The 19325-nt window shown below is 39.3% G+C and overlaps 1 long non-coding RNA gene across 2 annotated transcripts in view; it reads left to right on the top strand.

Moving 5' to 3' along the window:
* LOC127802894 (uncharacterized) overlaps window positions 1-19325 on the top strand; it is a 45729-nt gene that overhangs the window by 21167 nt on the left and 5237 nt on the right. Inside the window, exon 3 of one of the 2 annotated variants that reach the window (XR_008023357.1) lies at window positions 17906-17986. The exons of the other annotated variant lie outside the window; for it this stretch is intronic. This is a non-coding gene — a long non-coding RNA (uncharacterized LOC127802894). Of the gene's footprint in view, window positions 1-17905; window positions 17987-19325 lie in introns of those variants that run through there. 2 annotated transcript variants of the gene reach the window in all.

A 19325-nucleotide genomic window follows, 5' to 3' on the forward strand; every position in this document is an offset into this window, starting at 1 on the left:
GTCTCGAATGAACGAGTGACCTGAGGATGATGAGTGGTCTCGGATGAACGAGTGACCTGAGGTGACGAGTGGCCGTGACCGAGTGACCTGAGGGTGACGGGTGACCTTGATGACCGAGTGACCTGAGGCGACGAATGACCTTGATGACCGAGTGACCTGAGGCGACGACTGACCTTGATGACTGAGTGACCCGAGGCGATGAGTGACCTTGACGACCGAGTGACCTGAGGGCGACGAGTGGCCTTGATGACCGAGTGACCTGAGGGCGACGAGTGGCCTATAAAACGAGAACACCGTTAGGACGCGGGTGGGGGTCCCCACGCAAACCCTTCGATGCTTAAGTCAGAATCTCTCGAGAAAAATGAGAAAAGTATAGTTTTATTTCTCAAAATTGCGTACCTTGGAATGAAGGTGGGTTTCATATTTATAGTGGAGGAGAGAGAGAGGCCTCGCGGTTTTCTCGGCGGAAATCTCGCGGCCCATTACGAAAATCTCGCAATGCTGATCGTCTGGCGCGAGGGGGCGGATTCGGGTCATATCGGGTGACCACAATGCGGTTAAGCCGAGTTTGGGAGAGGGGTCACTTGGTATGACCGAGTGACCCCCTCCACTCGGTCATGCTGAGTGGACCCCCACTCGGTTTGGCCGAGTAGGGGGAAAACCACTCGGCAACCGAGTGGTCTTGTCCACTCGATTCTGCCGAGTGGCTTCAGCCACTGGGCCTAGCCAAGTGGCCTCAGCCACTCGGACCGACCGAGTGGTCTCAGCCACTCGGTTGTGCCGAGTGGTCTCATCCACTCGGTTGTGCCGAGTGGGCTCCCACCCGGCCCAGCCGAGCGGGTCTTCCTTGGCCCTTGACTTTGATTTGTCTCCTATTGGGGTCCACATTCGATCATAGATCCATTTCACACTCCCGGGTATATCAATAACATCAGAACGTTTGATGATATAGTGCATCATTTGGATTTGTGTGACTCCCCGTTCCCACTTACGGGTGCCACTCATGAACAATTACTTGAATCGTCCACCTGCCCGGCCTTTGGTGAAGGGCGGACCATGTTTCAAGACGAAATGCCCTAGGTGGGAACTAGGTTCGTCCTTTGCTTCCCTCAACCCCAGGATTCAGTAGTAGAATTGGGCTTAACCACACCGCACTTGGTTTAAAAGAAATCTCATTAAGATGCTCAATCGCCATTTTCGTACTTGATTTAATTTTCCTTCTTTCCAAGAAGTTCACCGAGCTCCATAAAATTTACCATTTCAATCAATCCATTGATTGATTACCAATTTTGGAGGAAAAACTCGAAAATTTCTATTTTTCAAAATTTGGCATTTATCTCAAAAAATGCCCGAAAAATCCATTTATTTTGAAAATTCCTCCAGCACCCAAAATCAATTAGGAAATGCCCCAAATCCCCCCAAATTCGATTTTTTGAAAAACAATTGACTGGTGGGGCTTGCTGGCGCGCCCGGGGCTCACGCGGGGCCCTGCGGTGCACTAGCCCCGCGGGCTGGCCGAGCGCCGTGCGCACTAGCCACGCATGTTGCGCGCGACCGCTCGAGCGGCCCTGCCCGCGCGCGCGGCTGCTGCCACCTGCTGCAACCTTCTTCACTTCTTTTTTTTTCCTTGGGCTTTTAAACCCATATTTTCCAGAAATCACACCCCAAATAAATGCATTAAAATCTCCACATTTCACCTCCCCAAAGCCTCATTTCACAACAAAAATTCATATTATTTTACTTCTTTGGTGCTTCCCACAACACACACCAAAAATGAGATTTTCACCACAACTTAGGCTTTAACATGCCATAAGCCAATATCTCTTTTTTAAAAATAAAATCAAAACACTCCGAAAAGAAAATACACCCATAGACTTAGGCTTTAACAAACCATTACTACCAAATAAATTTACATCTCATAAATCAACACAACAACATAGGCTTCCCTAAGCCATACAATATACTTGAATCTTCATTTTCATGCTTCCACAAGCCATTCCACTTTGTCTTGATTTTTCCCATGCTTTCACAACCTATATATGAGGGTAAAAACCTCATGAGATATTAAGCTCAATAAGGGTGCAATGCAAAATAAATATGAACACAACAAGATTATATGATGCCAAATGCATGCAAGTGTGGCTAGGTCTCTTTGCCCTCACAACCCACCAAGGTTAGAGGCATCAACCCACCATTTCAACCATGTTCCCAAACTACCCTATGGCCATAGGTCTCATGAACACAAAAGAACATGCCAAATGCAACATATACATTTATGAACCATACTTACTACACATTGCAAGGCCACCCTCCCATGGGGCCATCCCTTACCTCTTTTCATTCTTTGAAGCTTTAAATCCTTCCTAGCTTCCTTCCATCCATTCTTCCTAGGAGACCCTTTAAGTAAAATTCAAAGAACTAAGCCACCAACAAGAGAAATAAAAGAACATACACTACCTAAAAGAAAGAATACCTACTTTCTTGATAATCTTCTTTCCCTTTCTTTCTTTTCTTCTCCTTGGAAGGCTTATTTCTTTCTCTTACTTTCTTTCTTTCTTTCAAATGGCAAAATTTGAGACAAGAGCTCTCTTTCCCTTTATATACTACTATTGTCTTGAAATCTCAATTTCAAGACTTCATCTTAGCCCTTGATTTTCATTTGCTTTTGAGAGAAAATCCTAACCACACAAGAAAGCACAATCTATGTGCTTTTGCCTTGATTAATCTCATCCATTAGATTTTATTCACTTACCTTTCAAGAGAAGATCTCACCCTTGGAACAAGCACAATCCAAGTGCTTTGCTAGGATTTAATCCTAGCCTTTGATTTCCTTAAACCAAACAATCTCTACTATTCATTCATTTTCCTTTGGATTCTTGAATCCCATTTGGCAATCCTTGCCCACTTCCAAGACTCATTATTAGCCATTGGATCCATTTCCAATTTCAAAACCAAATATCCACCCTTGGATCAAGTCTTGGAATTTCCCAAAATTAGCCATTTTTCTCATTTATTTAAATGAGACTATTTTCAACCATCACATGAGAGACTACTTTGAGAGACATAAAACATTTCTTTCCCATTTAATAAATCCCACAATTTTCCATCATTAATGGGTGACTAATTTCCCATTTTCCTTTGGATTTATTTAATTCTCCTTAATCATGCTCAACATTAAATGCTTGAAAGACTAATTAGAATTTCCCTTGCATTTAATTTAATCTCTCCATTTAACTTAGACCACAAAATGCCATGTGTCACTATAAGACACCAACCTTGGCTTCCAAGTTCTCATCTCATCCACCCATTTGGTGTAATGCCTCTTCGTCTCAAATAACACAGTAGGTTTACACCTATTTGCCCAAGAGGCATTAGGAAACCCTAGTAGCGAAAACATTGGATCAAACCTGCCGAAATATTTATAGGGTTCCCATACAAGCTAAACATGCTCAAACCTTTCGTTGAGATAAAATATAATTCTAGCATAACAAAAGAAGTACAATCTTCGAATAATTACAACACTTTTGAAATAAAATTACATAAAACGACAAAATAGTATTTAAACGTCCACAGAATCTTTCCCAGTTGCCTCCCTCGCTTCCTTAGCTCATGGCACACCAAACATACCTGGAACGCGGAATGTTCAAGGGGCATCAACCCAAGTTAGATTACATGAATCCAAGTGAGACAGTTTCAAGAAAAGAATAGTTCATGTATGAAATGCAAGTATGCAAAAATGGAACTCCTTTGTGAAAGCCATGCCAGGGTGTTGCAATCACCCCCGCGCATGCCATGCTCACCTCAAAACACGCATATGTGACTCTGCGAGTTACTCATGGCGGCCACTAGCTTGCCACAAACAACACATGCCATGAAGTGATGAAATAAGTAAAATTTCATGCCAAACAAAGGAAGTAAGTGAGTATGTCAACATATAACATAAATGATTCAAAGGATGATCAATATGAAGCACAAATGATGTAGAAAACCACTCACACTTGCTATAATTCTTGCCGGTCCACCGATTCTACGAAATTAAGCCCTATTAAGTTGCAGTTTCATACAGTTCGGGTCACTAAACTAGAATATTCTTACATAGGATCATAGGAAATGATTTAAGAAGCATAACCCAAAAAATTTCAGAGCATGAAGCCCAGCCACGCGCCACCAGAAGGGTGGCCACGCGCGGCCATGCGCAACTGCGGCAGGAGCATGCGTTACATGCGCCGACTCCCTGGTTCTTACTGATTCTGCTTCAAATATTAAAACGACTATAACTTTTTCATTTTAACTCCAATTCGCCTTCCGTTTGAACCTACGGACTCCCCTTTCAATATACTACGATTCTACAGAAAGAAAAGAGGCTTACCTTTTTGGTTTCTCTCCTGATTTGGAAATTTCCCAATCTGGTCTCTCTATTTTGGCTTCCTTTGCTTTCTTTCCTTGGATCCTTCTTTCCTTTGCTTTTCTCTCCTACTTTTTCACTCTACATGGCCCTTCTTTCTTCCCCTTTTATAGTCCTTTATCCCCAAGTTTCAAGATCACACTTAGCCCTTAAGTTAGCTATTTTTCTACCCTAGTAATGATGGCTAACTTTGAAATTCTTCCACTTGATTCTTCCTTTCTTTGAAAGCTTTTCATTCTTCCAATCCCATGCCTCCAATTGCCTCTTACGTGGCATTCAAGACAACCCTTCTTATCCATTTCTTTCCCTTCTTATCCATTTCTTTTGGTGAACCAATATAATCCTTCCAAGTTTTACTTACTTTCACTTAAGGGTGTAAGTAATTATTGTTATCACAAAACTTTAAGACTTTTAGGGTTAACTCTCCAATCCCATTTATCCAACTCAAGACTTCTTAAATAAGAATTTATCATTGAAAATATTCTTATTGTTGGAGAAGTTATCCTTTATGATATTGCATTTAGGTCCTTAGAACCATTTTCCATTTACACTTAAATCCAAAACTTCCATTAAAATACTTTGTTGCATCATCCAACCTTTACATTAAATTTTTAGGGTATTACATTTGGCATTACCACATTTATTCACCAATTTAGGGAAAAATAATTATTTTCTCAAATAATTCAATATTCTCCATTTTTCCTATTTTTCATAATTAAATTCCTCTATGCAATTAATTCCAAAATTTCCAAAATACCCTTTGTGAATTTATTAATCCCATATATCTCCACATAAATACAAAATTGAGATTTAATTCACTTACACACCTAACTCCACATAGGAATTATTTCCAATTTACCAAAATATCCTTTTATTGGACTTCACTATCTAAATTACCAAAATACCCCTCTCATAGGGCACCAATATTCTCAAGGATCTAACACCTTCTCAAGGGAATTTTTGAAATTTTTCTTACTTCCTTTCTCATTCTCATAACACTAGGATTACTGGGTGTTACAATTTGGAAGATGAGTGTTTGCAGGATGTTGAAATTCCTAATCAAACATATGTTGCTGAGTTAGGCTCCAAAAAGTCCTCTCACAAAAGAAAGTGTAAAGGAAAAGGTTTTCAAGGCAAAAAGGCTAAAAAGTCAGATGAGGATAAATCTAAGGCCAACTCACGCCAAAGAGGCAAGCAAGATGGGAAGGAGGACATCTTAAAAGTAAAATGCTACAATTATGGTCAAAATGGCCATTTCTATAACGACCCGTTAGAGGGTCTAGGATTTTATTGAGATTTATTTAATTATTTTTTTTAATTTTTGGGTTAAGAAGGATTTTTGCCAAGTAGATATTTAAGGTGACAATTTAGGAATTTCTAAATGAGAAAAATAACATTTAATGGAATTTAGTTTATGTGGAAATTAATCAAGGGCAAGAAGGTAATTTAAGAATTTAATTAATATTTGGAGGATATTATGTATTTGAGGATACATGTGTGAGGATTAAGTTATAATTATCAAAGTTAATTAAGAATAAGGACTCCGTGAGAAGTAAGGAGTTGTGGTATTTAGGGCTTCTCATATATGTATATATACTCATATAATGCACATAGCCTCCTTCAGGTCGCAAAGAAATAGAGAGTTCAAGACTGCAACCATGTATATATACTCATAAAATTTATAATGTTCACTAATATTATCTCAAATCAAAATATATGAGCAAGTAAAAAAAAATTGTAAATACTGAACAAAAAATAAAAATTATTATATACTTGTTAACGTTTTATAATAAAAAGAAAAAAAATTATTAAATCTATATAATAAAGCACATCAGTAAGTGCTCTACAATCTGAACAAATTAAATATCAAATAATATATACCAGTTGCCGCCATGGTCGCAGCCATCAACCGGGGGGAAAAAGGATCCCGATTTCGGGTCGGAGAACCTTGGGTTCCAGACCGTGAGTGGTCAGGAACCCTTATGTTCTCGAACCTTAGATTCCCCGACCATGCGTGGTTAGGAACTTTGATTTTTATATTATTTTAATTTTAAAAAAATTATTGTGCCTAAAATAAAAAATAGAATTAATAAAATAAAATTAAAATTAAAAAATAAATAAATTCTTTTTGAATATTTGCATCTTTAAGTAACTCAATATGATAGATTAACCAATTTCACATTTCTTTAAATATAAAAAATTCAACACCTAAAGATAAAAATATTAAATTTCGAATTAAGTTTTCTACTTTGATATCATTATTTGAATAAAGTTTTACACTAAAAAGAACATTTTATCATCAATGATTTAAAACAGAGGTTTTTATTTCTTTTGAAATTGAATCATCTATGTCAAATTCTAAATATCAAATTCTTATACATTAAAACTTACACTATTGGTATTTTTTATTTAAAATTTTTTAAAAATTAAGTACTAAAATTTACATGATATTTCAGAAAATTTAAAAAACTTACACTGTTGGTATTATTATAATACTTAAAAATTAAGTATTAAACGCTTTAAAAATTAAATTTTTAAAAAATAAAAAAATATCAAAGATTTAACACCTAAAGATAAAAATATTAAATTTTGAATTAAGTTTTATACTAAAAACAACATTTGATCATCAATGATTTAAAAAAAAAAGATTTTTATTTCTTTTGAAATTGAATCATCCATGTCAAATTCTTAGAGTCCCCGACCGCTGCTAGAACCTTAAAGCTGCTTATGATGAATTGATTTAAAGTTGGAGTCCATATTTATTTAAAATTGCTTATGATGAATTGATTGGAACATTCCTGAGTTGTAGTAGAAAGAGATTGACTCAAGGATGCTAGTTGGAAATATGGACCTCCTTGACATGATATGGATTGTTTGGATGAGCAAGTTGTGATGGATTTGCCTCTAATTAGTTTGTTTTGAGTAGGTGTCGAATGGAGAATGAGGAATAGATATTTTATTTTGAAGGGATCATTGAGTTTTGCTCAAGATGAGTGTAATTATCATGCCAAAAAGGCAATTTCCTTGAAGACTTATTGAAAGCTATTTGGTACATTCTATTGAAAATAAAGGTTGAAAGATTGAAAGGAACATTAAATATTGCACACCACATAAAAAATAAATCATCTAAGGTAACAACATGATAGGAACCACTCCCAATGTTAATGGATGTGGCAATGAAATGTTAAAGAACCCTATGCTCAGGGTCTAGGATTTCATGAGATGTAGGGTGCTTTACAGGTAGAAATTCCCTAGAGAAAAAGCTACATATCAACATGTTTAGAGTATTAGAAGCCCTTGAGTTCTTTCCACTGGGAAACCTAAAAAAATGTATCTTCCCTGTGAGAATAATACCATAAGAAAAGTTGATGATTGTAATGGAAGATGCAGAAGGATGGGAAAGGATTATAAATAAAGGTTATGTATTCAAAAATTACCAATCAACTGTAACAGTAAAGAAAACGTATCTTGAATGAGTTGACTTTCAAAACAGTTGCCTTCTCTTCAACCTTATAATAAGTAAATCATCCTCGAAATCCTTATAGCAATTTCATACTTCAAACTTATAATTTATGAAAGTAATTGAATTAGATTAAACAACATGTTATGCCAACACAGAGCTCGGCTACCAAGAAAGATGAATGTTATTAAATCCTCACCACACCTCAGAGAAATATGCAAACTGTCGTGAGTTTGGAAAAGTTTTTTTCCTTAATAAATACAAAAACAAAGATTTCAACAGATAGGAATATGACAAACTCCACTTTGTAGAATATGGACTGAATGACTCCACCTAAATTTCTATACCAGAAATTCATGCTTTGCAAAACAGACTGTATTTGTGAATAGAGACACAACATTTGGACAAAGCCCACGGGTCAGGGGTTTGCCGTGCCCCTTCCTCTATCGCTCGTACTGCCTTTTGCCATCCATCACCCCCTACTGCGAGTACCGTCTGTCGTGCCCTTCCCTCTGCCGCTCGCACTGGCTTGCCCGGTCGCCCCCTCCACCGGCCACAAACAGCTATCGCCCCCCCTAACCGCCTCTCGGACCTCCAACAGTGTATAAGTTGAGACAAAACAAAAAGTCAAAAGGGTTTCAGTAAAGAGAAACACATTCAACAGATTAACTTTCATTGAGGCAATAGTGCTAACAAAATTTTGGGTCCAAAAGGGCAAGAACCCCAAATCAACTTCCAAAAGCAAGCAAAAGAAGAAACTTTACCTTATTCTCTTCAAAGCTTGTTCTGCCCAAAAATCTCTTCAATGGGTTGTTTTCCTGCATTCATAGAACTCAATTCCATCAAACCAAAATGAAATAAACCAAACACAATTCACATTCAAGAAGTGAATTAACATCAAATCTCAGATCCATTACCAAATCCACAGTTTCCTTCAACACCGCCTCCAGAACTTCAGACTTCTCACCCATCATTTTCTTTTTTTCTCTCTATAGGTTTCTCTCTCTATAACACCAAATGTAGATTAGAAGTCATAGAAACCCCAGCGAACAGAGTGCCCTGCCCACCACTCACAGCACCTCGCCCCTACCCACCTGTGTATGTTTGTGAGACATTTTCAAAAACCATTTGTCTTATAATATATAGATATCAAATTTGATGTTTTTTTTCTTGATCAGAGTAGAGGAGTGCAACAACTCGAAGACCAAGGTGGAAATATCTATATAATGAAGTTAACGGGAATTCATAGGGAGCAGAACCCGAATACAAATTTGATAATCCTAGTTGTCGACAAAGCTTCAAAGAAAGCTTTACTGATTTTTTTAAATTTATTTTTGATTTAATTTTTCATCTTTTTATCTTTATGAATCCTGCCCATTTCACTCTCTCTCTCTCTCTCTCTCTAGCTATGGGTGTACAAAACATGCATCAATGTATACAACCCAAAAGCCCATATCAGAAACCCATACCTGCATCAATGTATACAAAACCTATACTTGCATCAACATATACAAAACCTATCGATAGAAAAAAATCAAGTAGTAGTGCAACAAAGAAAAAAAAAATCTGGCCACATAAAAAGGTAAATCCCATTTGATACTATTCTGATTACATAAAATTTCTGAAGTTAATATAAATTGAACAGATTGGAAACCAGAAACGTAGAAATAGAAAGAAAATAACTTCACTTAAAAACCCCATATCAGAAACCCATATCAGAAAATTAGGCAAAAGCGAAAGTGAGAAACGACCCAAAAGCAGAGGTTTGAGACTAACTAAGGAAAACCCCAACCAACTAAACCCAAAACCTTGTTAAGCATTAAAAACAAAAACCCAGAAGCTCAAGGAGCTATATGCTTGCCATCAGAGCTGGAAAACAAAGCAAAATTAGGAATAATCAAAACAGATCATGGACACACACACAAAATACATGTATTTATAGCTCGCTTCTGCCCCTATCTTCAACAAACAGATCATGGACACACACACAAAATACATACACACACACACAAAATACATATAAAATGACTACAACACACACACAAAATGACTACAAAATACACACATATACATACACACACTCACACACAAAATGCAAAAAATGCAGTTACACGCACGCACCCACATATACATACACACGCACACATATGGCGATGGAGTTGGAGGCGTATAGGCAAAGGCGATGGAATTGGAGGCGGCGTGGTAGCGAGGAGGCGGCGATGGAGAGCTTCAGGCGGGCCGACTGTGATGGAGAGCTGCCGAAAATGGAGGTTGGCTTTGCGGGGATGGGGGGAAAGAGGGAGGGGTGACGACGGGCAGTGGGGAGACACGGGGGCCAGCTACGGTATGGGTGGGTGGGAGGGAGAGAGAGAGAGGCAGTGAGTGAGGGAGGCAGGTGGGTGGGAGGAAGAGAGAGAAAGAGAGAGGTAGTGAGTGAGGGAGGCGGGTGGGTGGGAGAAAGAGAGAAAGAGAGAGGGAGAGTGGGTAGAAAGAGAGAAACAAAGGCGAAGTGACTGGGCGGGAGAGAGCCCGTAGAGGGAGAGGGAGAGAGAGATAGGGGAAGTGATTAGGAGGGAAAAAAAATGATCTGAGCCATTCATCTGAAAAAAAATTAATCTGAGCCATTGAAATGTATACATTTTCAAAAATCATTGTGTTTTATTATATAAATGTTCATATCAACGTACCAGTGGCTTTCTTGTGCAATTTCTTCTCCTTGTAATCCGTTCTTACAGGTCCATCTTCTAGTAATATTCTCAAATATCCAAGACTTCTCGTTTATTTCTCAAAGTTTTATCAGTTATAGAAATGCATATATAGATGCACGTAGAGTGAGTTTCTAGGAAAATCATGCATGTTTCTTTGTAACAATTCTTTCCAATACGATCGTTGAATCATTCTTGATATTATTTCATATCGATTGGGATTGTTTTCCCAAGAATTCTTTCAAAATGGTGTAGATTGTAAGAGTTGTTTCAGAATATGGTTTTTGTAATCATGCATGTCTTTCATATAAATAAGTGTAGACATTCGGATGAGAGCCCTCATATCCGGATGGGTCTGTCAAGGATTGTGAGTGACATCTAGATGGGCTAGAAGATATCCAGATGGTTTAGTTGTTCTCTATGAGTGACAACCAGATGACCTTTGTTGATATTCGATGGCCTTGTTATATATGGATGCTTTAATTTCATATCTGGATGAGTCTAGTGATGTTTGTGAGTGATATCTGGATGCCTTGTATCATATCTGGATGTGTCCAAAGTAATTCGTGTGAGATATTCGGATGCCTTTTCTTCTATCCAGATGTCCTTTGCTTGTAACCGAATGCCTTGAATCACATTCAGAAGGGTTCAAATGTTTATGTTTTTTGATATCCGAATGGTTTCTTCATCCATCCGGATAGGTTAAGCTGATATCCAGATGTTTTGTTTCATATCTAGATGCCTTTCTCATAAAATCGAATCCTTATTCGAATGAACCCTCCTGTAGCATGCAAATGCCTTAGTGAGATATCCGGATGGCTTAAATCATATCTGGATGTCTTGTTCCATATCCGAATACCTCTTGACATATCCGAATAGCTTGTGTCATGTAGTCCCAGTGTATCTAGATAACCTGCTTCATATCCAGATGTCTTCCCTTATATCTGAATGGTTCTTCTACTATCTGGATATGTCTTCTAGCGAAACCCCAATTCAAGTTATTATTTTAAATAAAAGATTAAATACTTTTAAACCGTACCTTAAATCATAACTTGTAAAATTATTGTATTTCAATATGATTGATTCTATGACATCCTTAGTATTATTATGTGACATGTATGATATTATGTGCATATATCTTGATATGAGCGTGGAGCATGATTTTATGTGTAGCACTTCATGTCATGTGCGAGCATGTATATGAGCATTACATTACAGTATGCGCGCGAAGCGGCTTAGTTCGCGAGGATCCCATAAGTTTCAGTTACAGTTCAATTTATGTGTTGCTCGCCTAGTGATGACTAGGGGGCTAGGGGCACAATGCCCACAGTATGTGCTTACAGTTTTTATGGTTGCAGGATTCAGATCAGACATGTATGTATTTTAGATTATGTGGGCCTAAGGGCCAAAGTTTCTTACCTTCATTTATTTTACAATCTATGTGCATTGACACCTTGTAAATGCAATCCTACAATGATTAATTTTCCCTCAGTACCAAGAAAATTAGTATTTTTTGAGTATTGATGTTCTTCGATTCAACTACAGTTTTCCTTTCATGATTATTACTTGCCGAGTTTTGCAGTTCACCTTGTACTCTTCACCATTTCAGGTCCTAACAGGGGAGTACTAGATGTGGGGCCTAGCAGTGTTGGACAATAGAGTGTGTACGAGGGGCCACTCAAGAACAAAAGATGTCTGGGTGTTAGTGATTTTATGTGTCTTGTCAGTTTAGGAGAATTTTATATTTTCAGTTGAGGGATTACCTTAGTCAGTGTTAATTGTTTTCAGCTTATATTGACCCTCACATAGATAAAAGGTTGTTACAACACGTTGAGATGTTTTCTGTTTGATTAGTTGAGTTATTGATGGTTCCAGAATTTAGTTTATGGTGAGTTTCATTTTATTTTATCTCTTATTTCCAGTAACACCTCTTCTCGGGTGGCTCTAGGAAATGGGGTGTTTTCGCTCAGGATTGTGTTGAGTCAAAAAATGTAGTGTTTCATTCCACTTATGTTCCTTTCGTCTTTAGTTGTGTTATGATGACAAACTCTTGTCCTTTATGGATTGTAGACTTAGTAGCAACCAACTGATGAGAAACACCAACTATTGGAGTATCAATGCAAGGGTTTAACTAGATTTTCAATTTTTTTTTTGAAAAACCAATAAAATGATAGTGAAAACATAAACCAAAAACGCCCTTACAAGACTTGTTTCGATGTCTATATGCTAACTAAAAACTAAACCATGCCATAGGGGGTTTAGTAGGTATACCTTTCAACTCTTGAAGGTCGATGCAGAGGCCGATATCCTCCAGTAGCAGCAACTCCTTAATCCAAACAACTCCAAAACAACTTTTCGATTAGGCCAAACCGACTCCCAAAAACACGGGAGGCCTAGTCAGTCAACGCTCTAGCAAGATGGTGATTCCCACTACTTTCTCTTTGTGCTAGACAGAGAGAGTAAGGGAGATTAAGGCTGGGAATGAAGTGGGTTCAAAAGAGAAGATACTTCTCAAGGTTGATAGTGTAACATCCCGTATCGAGCGATAGGAAGGACTGGAACAACTTACTCTAATGGGCCTACACAAACTTCCCAGGGGGATCACCCATCCTTGGATTTTCCCAGGTCAAGCACGCTTAACCCTGGAGTTCTTTGCCTGCATTCAGCCCAAAAGGTATCTAGCTGGTGTTGTTTCTTTCCTTACACTATCCTCGATATATACTAACTTTTCTAGGCTCTCAGGGTATTACATTCTCCCCCCCTTGAGCACATGATGTCCTCGTCATGCGACCTTACAACTGGTCCCAGATCTCCCCTCGATGCATGGCCGATGTGGGATTCACCTAAGGTGCCTACACGCACCCCCCTTAAGGACTCAACGTCCTTGCTGAGGTTTGCCCCACCACTACGCTCAGAGGCTTGGGGGTCGGCTCTAATACCATCTGTAACCTTTCGTATCAAGCAATATGAAGGATCGGAACAACTTACCTTAATGGGCCTACGTGAACTTCCCAGGGGGGTCACCCATCCTTGGATTTCCCCAGGTCAAGCACGCTTAACCTTGGAGTTCTTTGCTTGCATTCAGCCCCAAAGGTATCTAGCTGGTGTTGTTTCTTTCCTTACACTATCCGTGATATATACTAACTTTTCTGGGCTCTCGGGGTATTACAGATAGTCTCGTTATCAACAACAATAGACTACAATAGCTATAAGGGAAGCAAGAAGAAGCAATGGGAGTTATGGTTTCTAAACAGGGAGAAGAATAGCAAGAATGACTGAGAAAAATGAGCCAACACTCACTCTGGTCATCTCTATTGAGAGCACAAACACGTGACTATATATTCTCCCAAAACGAAAATAAATTGATCGGCTAATAGGAGAGAGAGAGAGAGAGAGAGAGAGAGGAGACTAATGGGAGACAAGAAGAACCCATGCCTTCGAGCCTCTCATCCTCCCATTCCACGCATCCTAATTTTGGTTGTTGTTGTTGCCAAAATACAACAATTAAAATTTATGATGTGGGGTCCACTCGAGCTCGGTGTGCAAGGCCATTTGATGGCTGCCTTGCGGCCACTTGGTTGGGCCGCAAGGTTTAAGCCTTGCGACCACTTATCTCGCAGCCCCCTACCGTAATTTGTCTCGCGGCAGATTCGTGATAATCTCCCTTTGATTGAAGTTGTCCCCATTTAGCAAACGCCACGTGTCAACACCAGCCACCCTTGAGAATCGTGCCCTATAAATACCGAGCTACAGGGCATTAACGAGGACTTCCAACTTCGGTAAAACTTGTCACTTTGAATACACTTTTATTATTTTCGTGAATAATCATTGGGATCCGAGACTGACTTTGGCATCGAAGGGTCTTCGCGGGGAAGATTCCTGCGAGCCTTCTAACACATTTTTTGAGCATCAACAGGGGTCAAATCCTTGCAGCGGACCTAGCGGCGAAAGTATAGTCTTGCGGCGAACCTAACGGCGAAGGTAAAGTCTTGCGGCGAACCTAGCGGCGAGGGTAAAGCCTTGCGGCGAACCTAGTGGTGACAACAAAGTCTTGCGGCGAAGCTAGTGGCAAAGGCTTGTGGCAAAGGCTAGTGGCAAAGGCTTGTGGCAAAGGCTTGTGGCAAAGGCTAGTGGCAAAGGCTAGTGGCAAAAAGGCTCGTGGCAAAGGCTAGTGGCAAAGGCTAGTGGTAAAGGCTAGTGGCAAAAGCTAGTGGCAAAAAGCCTTGTGGCGAAGCTAGTGGCAAGACCTTGTGGCAAAGCTAGTGGCAAGACCTTGTGGCGAAGCTTGTGGCGAAGCTAGCGGCGAAGTTTGTGGTGAAGCTAGTGGCATAGCTAGTGGCAAGACCTTGTGGCGAAGCTAGTGGCAAAGCTAGCGGCAAGACCTCATGGCGAAGCTTGTGGCGAAGCTTGTGGCGAAGCTAGCAGCGAAGTTTGTGGCGAACCTTGTGGCGAAGCTGGTGACGAGAGCTAGTGGCGAAAGCTAGTGACGAGAACTAGCAGAAAATCCTTGCAGTGAACATCTCTTACGGCAACCTAACTTCACCCGACACCGAGCTCGAGTGGACCCCACATCACAAATTTTAATTGTTGTATTTTGGCAACAACAATTTGGCGCCGTCTGTGGGAAACTGTAACAAAAAGCCAATTTCAACACAAAATGCCGAGAGGGACAAGATCAGCCAGTCGGGCGAGCCCGCCTGACCCCACCCAAAGGAGCGCTCATACCAGGATAGGAGCCACGAAAAGCTCCCACCAGGTGAACTCTACAGTACCAGAATTTTCAGTAGATCACCCTAACAACGAAGTGCGTTCTGGAAACTTTCTTATGCTCGAATGGAACCATACCGCCAGAATGGGGGGCATGGAGCATTCGGAGTAAGAAGAAGCACACGTAGATGGATACACGATAGGGCGTGGGGAACAAGTCCCACATACAGCGCCCACTAACCAGGAACAACACTCATTTGGACAGTCTTCAATTCCAAATAGAAACCTCATGGGAACTTCAAGAATAGCTCCACCCACAGTCTTACTCTCAGATTATGAACTATTGAGGAAGAACTTTGAGGAGCTGAAGCAGCAGAATAATGAGCTCAGGGTGAACAATGAGGAGAATATGAGAAGATTACAGGAGGTCACTGCTTTGTTACGTGAACTAAGGCCGGACATTCATATTCCCCACATGGGACAAATCGATACAAGGGTAGAACTGTAACGACCCATCAGAGAGCCCAGTATTTATTCAAGAATTATTTAATTAATTGTTAAATTATTTGATTAAGAGATTTTGTCAATTAATTATTTAATGTGGCAATTTAGAGATTTTGAAGGAAAAGAATAGGATTTATTTCTTTTTAATGTTGGAGTTAAAGGAAATTGCCAAGGTAGCAATTTAGATTTTTAATTGAGAGAATAGTATTTAAATAGAATTTAAATGGCATTTATTTTGTGAAAATTAAATGCAAGGGCATGAAGGTAATTTGGAGTTTTATTATTATTTAAGAGTTTTAATAATAATTTTTGTATTATTATTAATTAAGTGAGATTATGTATTTAAAGGAGAATGAGAATCCATGTATGAGATGGATTTGGATTAAGAGTCTCCTAGTCCCAATAGGAGAAGGTTTTGAGAGTCTCTATGTTCAATTGGGAGACGGATTCCAAGTTATAAAAGGAAAGAGATCTAGGACTTTATGTCTATATATAGAGCCCATTAGCTTAGCTTTTCTTCACGCCATGTGAAGAACCAAGAGGCCAAGAGATAGCAGAGGCTTGCTAGAGTCTTCAGGATTGCTCCAGGGTTCGATCAAAGAGTTCTATCAGGCAAGTATTCTTCCTGTAATCTCTTCCATTACAGGTTCATATCAGTTCTTCATTCAGTTCTCAGATTTTATATCAGTAAGCAGAGACGTATATATATATATGCGTATAACAGTGAAGTTATGAGCAAGTTTTATTAATCCTCATCCATTTTGGATTGCAAGTTCTATAAATCCTTATCCTTTTTGGATTGAAAGTTCTATTAATCCTCATCCATTTTGGATTGCAAGTTCCAGTAATCCTTATCCATTTTGGATTGCAAGTTTCATTAATCCTTATCCATTTTGGATTGCAAGTTCTATTAATCCTCATCCATTTTGGATTGCAAGTTCCAGTAATCCTCATCCATTTTGGATTGCAAGTTCCATTAATCCTTATCCATTTTGGATTGCAAGTTCCATTAATCCTTATCCATTTTGGATTGTAAGTTCTATTAATCCTTATCCATTTTGGATTGAAAGTTCTATTATTCTAAGTTCTAATATCCAGATACCTTGTATCGTATCCGGATGTATCTAAAGTTCTTCAAGTATGATATCCGGATGGTTTGTTTATACATTCGGAAATGTCAAGATAATATCCGGATGTCTCGCCTGATGTCCGGATGCCTCCCTCAAAAGTTGAATTTTTCATTTGAATAATCCCCAGTTATATCCGAATGCATCAGTGAGATATCGGGATGACCAGAATCATATCCGGATGTCCTAGTTCATATTCGAATACATCCCAGCATATCCGAATAGCTTTTGCTTTGAATGTTAGTGTATTCGGATCAGCCTTCTTCATATCCGGATGTCTTTCATCATATCCGAATATCCTTCCTGAGATCCGGATGACATTTCCAGAAATCCAATTTAGCTTCCAGTGAGTCCTAATTCAAGTTTAATTCAATTAATGTATTCAATACCTTCCAACACTGAATTAATAAGCCAGAACATGACAAGTTAATCATACCCATACCCTAAATCACAGTTCATTGAATCTTTGTATTCTAATATATAGATAAAGAACATATCTTGTTCAACATTATTTTGTGAGATTATGTGCATACATTTCGGTATGAGCATTGAGCATGACTTTATATGGAGCACTACATATCGTGTGCTAGCATTTATGTGAGCATTGCATTGCATTATGGGCGCCAGGCGGCTTGTTCGCGGGGATCCCATCAGTTTCAATTTCAGCTCAGTTTATGAGTTGCTCGCCTGGTGGCAACCAGGGGGCTAGGGGCTTTGCCCACAGTATGTGCTTACAGTTTTTATGTATGCAGGTTTCAGATCAATCAGGTATGTTTTATCAGATTATGTGGGCCTATAAGCCAAAGTTGCATACCTGCATTTAATTTACAGTTTATGTGCATTACATTGTTATTAATGCAAACAGACAGTGATTATACAGTACAAGTTCAGTCAGTTATTTATCAGTATCGATATTCTTCGATTCAGCTTCAGTATTCTTTCCAGCTTATTACTTGCTGAGCTTTTGTAGCTCACCTTGTACTCTTCACCCCTCCAGGTTCTAGCAGGGGAGTATCAGATGTGGGGCCTAGCAGCAGTGTTCAGTAGTGTGTGTACGTGGAGCTGCTCAAGATTAAAGATGTCTGGGAGTTTGTTAATTTATAGTGTTTGTCAGTTTAGATCTATTTTATATTTCAGTTGAGGGATTGTCCCTTACTCAGAGTTTATGGTTTTTAGTCTGTATTGACTCAGAGTTTTTATTCCAGCTGATTGAAATGTTCAGTCATGGTATCAGATTTTAGTTCATCAGCCAGTTTATTTTGTTTTCCCCGTAGCACCTCTTCTCGGGCAGTTTCTAGGAGAGGGGGTGTTACAGTATTGGTATCAGAGCAGTGTTTTGAGGAGTCTCCAGTACACACATAGGATGTTGGGTAGAGTTAGGACTTGTGTCCTTCAGTTAGATAAGATTGGCCCAATTAGCAGTATTCTAACCCTAAGTGGTGATGCAGAAAGATAAGTAATAGAGGTGGATGACCCCGTACTCGCAGTCAGACTGCTTCTATGCAAGATGAGGTTCTAGTGTCCACACCTGGCTCACTAGAGAGTTTAGTCGCAAGCTACAACAGGGAATGGTCGAGATGAGAGGTATGTTAGCAGGATTGATTAGGGTGATAGATACCCTAGTTACTAACCAGGTAAGGGAATCACAAGTTCCCTAAGAAGTAGGAGGTAGTAGTGGCGATAAGCCAGTTGCTCCAACAACTCTAGTTGTGGAGGTAGATACAGGGAGTTAGTTATTAAAGGATTTCATGGCCTTCCGACCACCAGCATTCCAGGGAGGCACAGATGCAACAACAACTGAGAATTGGATGTTATTGATTGTTCAGACGATCACCGAGTATGACTTAGCTCATTTTTATTCAGAGGTGATGTTGAGAGATGGTGGAAGACTGCCTGCCAAAGGTTTTATAATCAAGAACCCACATGGGTCGAATTTTAGCAAGTATTTAACGATGCTTATTACCCAGCATGGGTCAAGGATCAAAAATTTTTTGATTTCGTTGAGTTGGTGTAAGGTACCAAGATAGTGGTCCAATATGAGGTAGAGTTTACAACTTTGTCTAGATAGGCCTCAGAGTTGGTGTCCACTAAAGCAAGAAGGCTGTTAAATTTTTAGAGAGGATTGCGTGCTGATATTTGTCACGCTTTTGGAGGAGCTTAGAGTGTGGATTATACCATGGTAGTTCAGCAAGCATATGCTATCAAGAGAAATGTTTGAGAATTGCGAGATCGAGGTATATGATAAGAAGCTATTTTGGAGACTTGGTAATTCTTGATGTTAGGAATTTTGATTTGATCCTTGGCATGGATTGATTGTCACGGCATTATGCAAGAGTTAACCGTCAATGGAAGATTATAGACTTTGATCTACCTCGATAGTCGGTTCAAATATATAGAGAAGTCAAGCCTATGGGTAC

Source organism: Diospyros lotus, chromosome 5, assembly GCF_014633365.1.
Source record: "Diospyros lotus cultivar Yz01 chromosome 5, ASM1463336v1, whole genome shotgun sequence".
Taxonomy (NCBI): Eukaryota; Viridiplantae; Streptophyta; class Magnoliopsida; order Ericales; family Ebenaceae; genus Diospyros; species Diospyros lotus.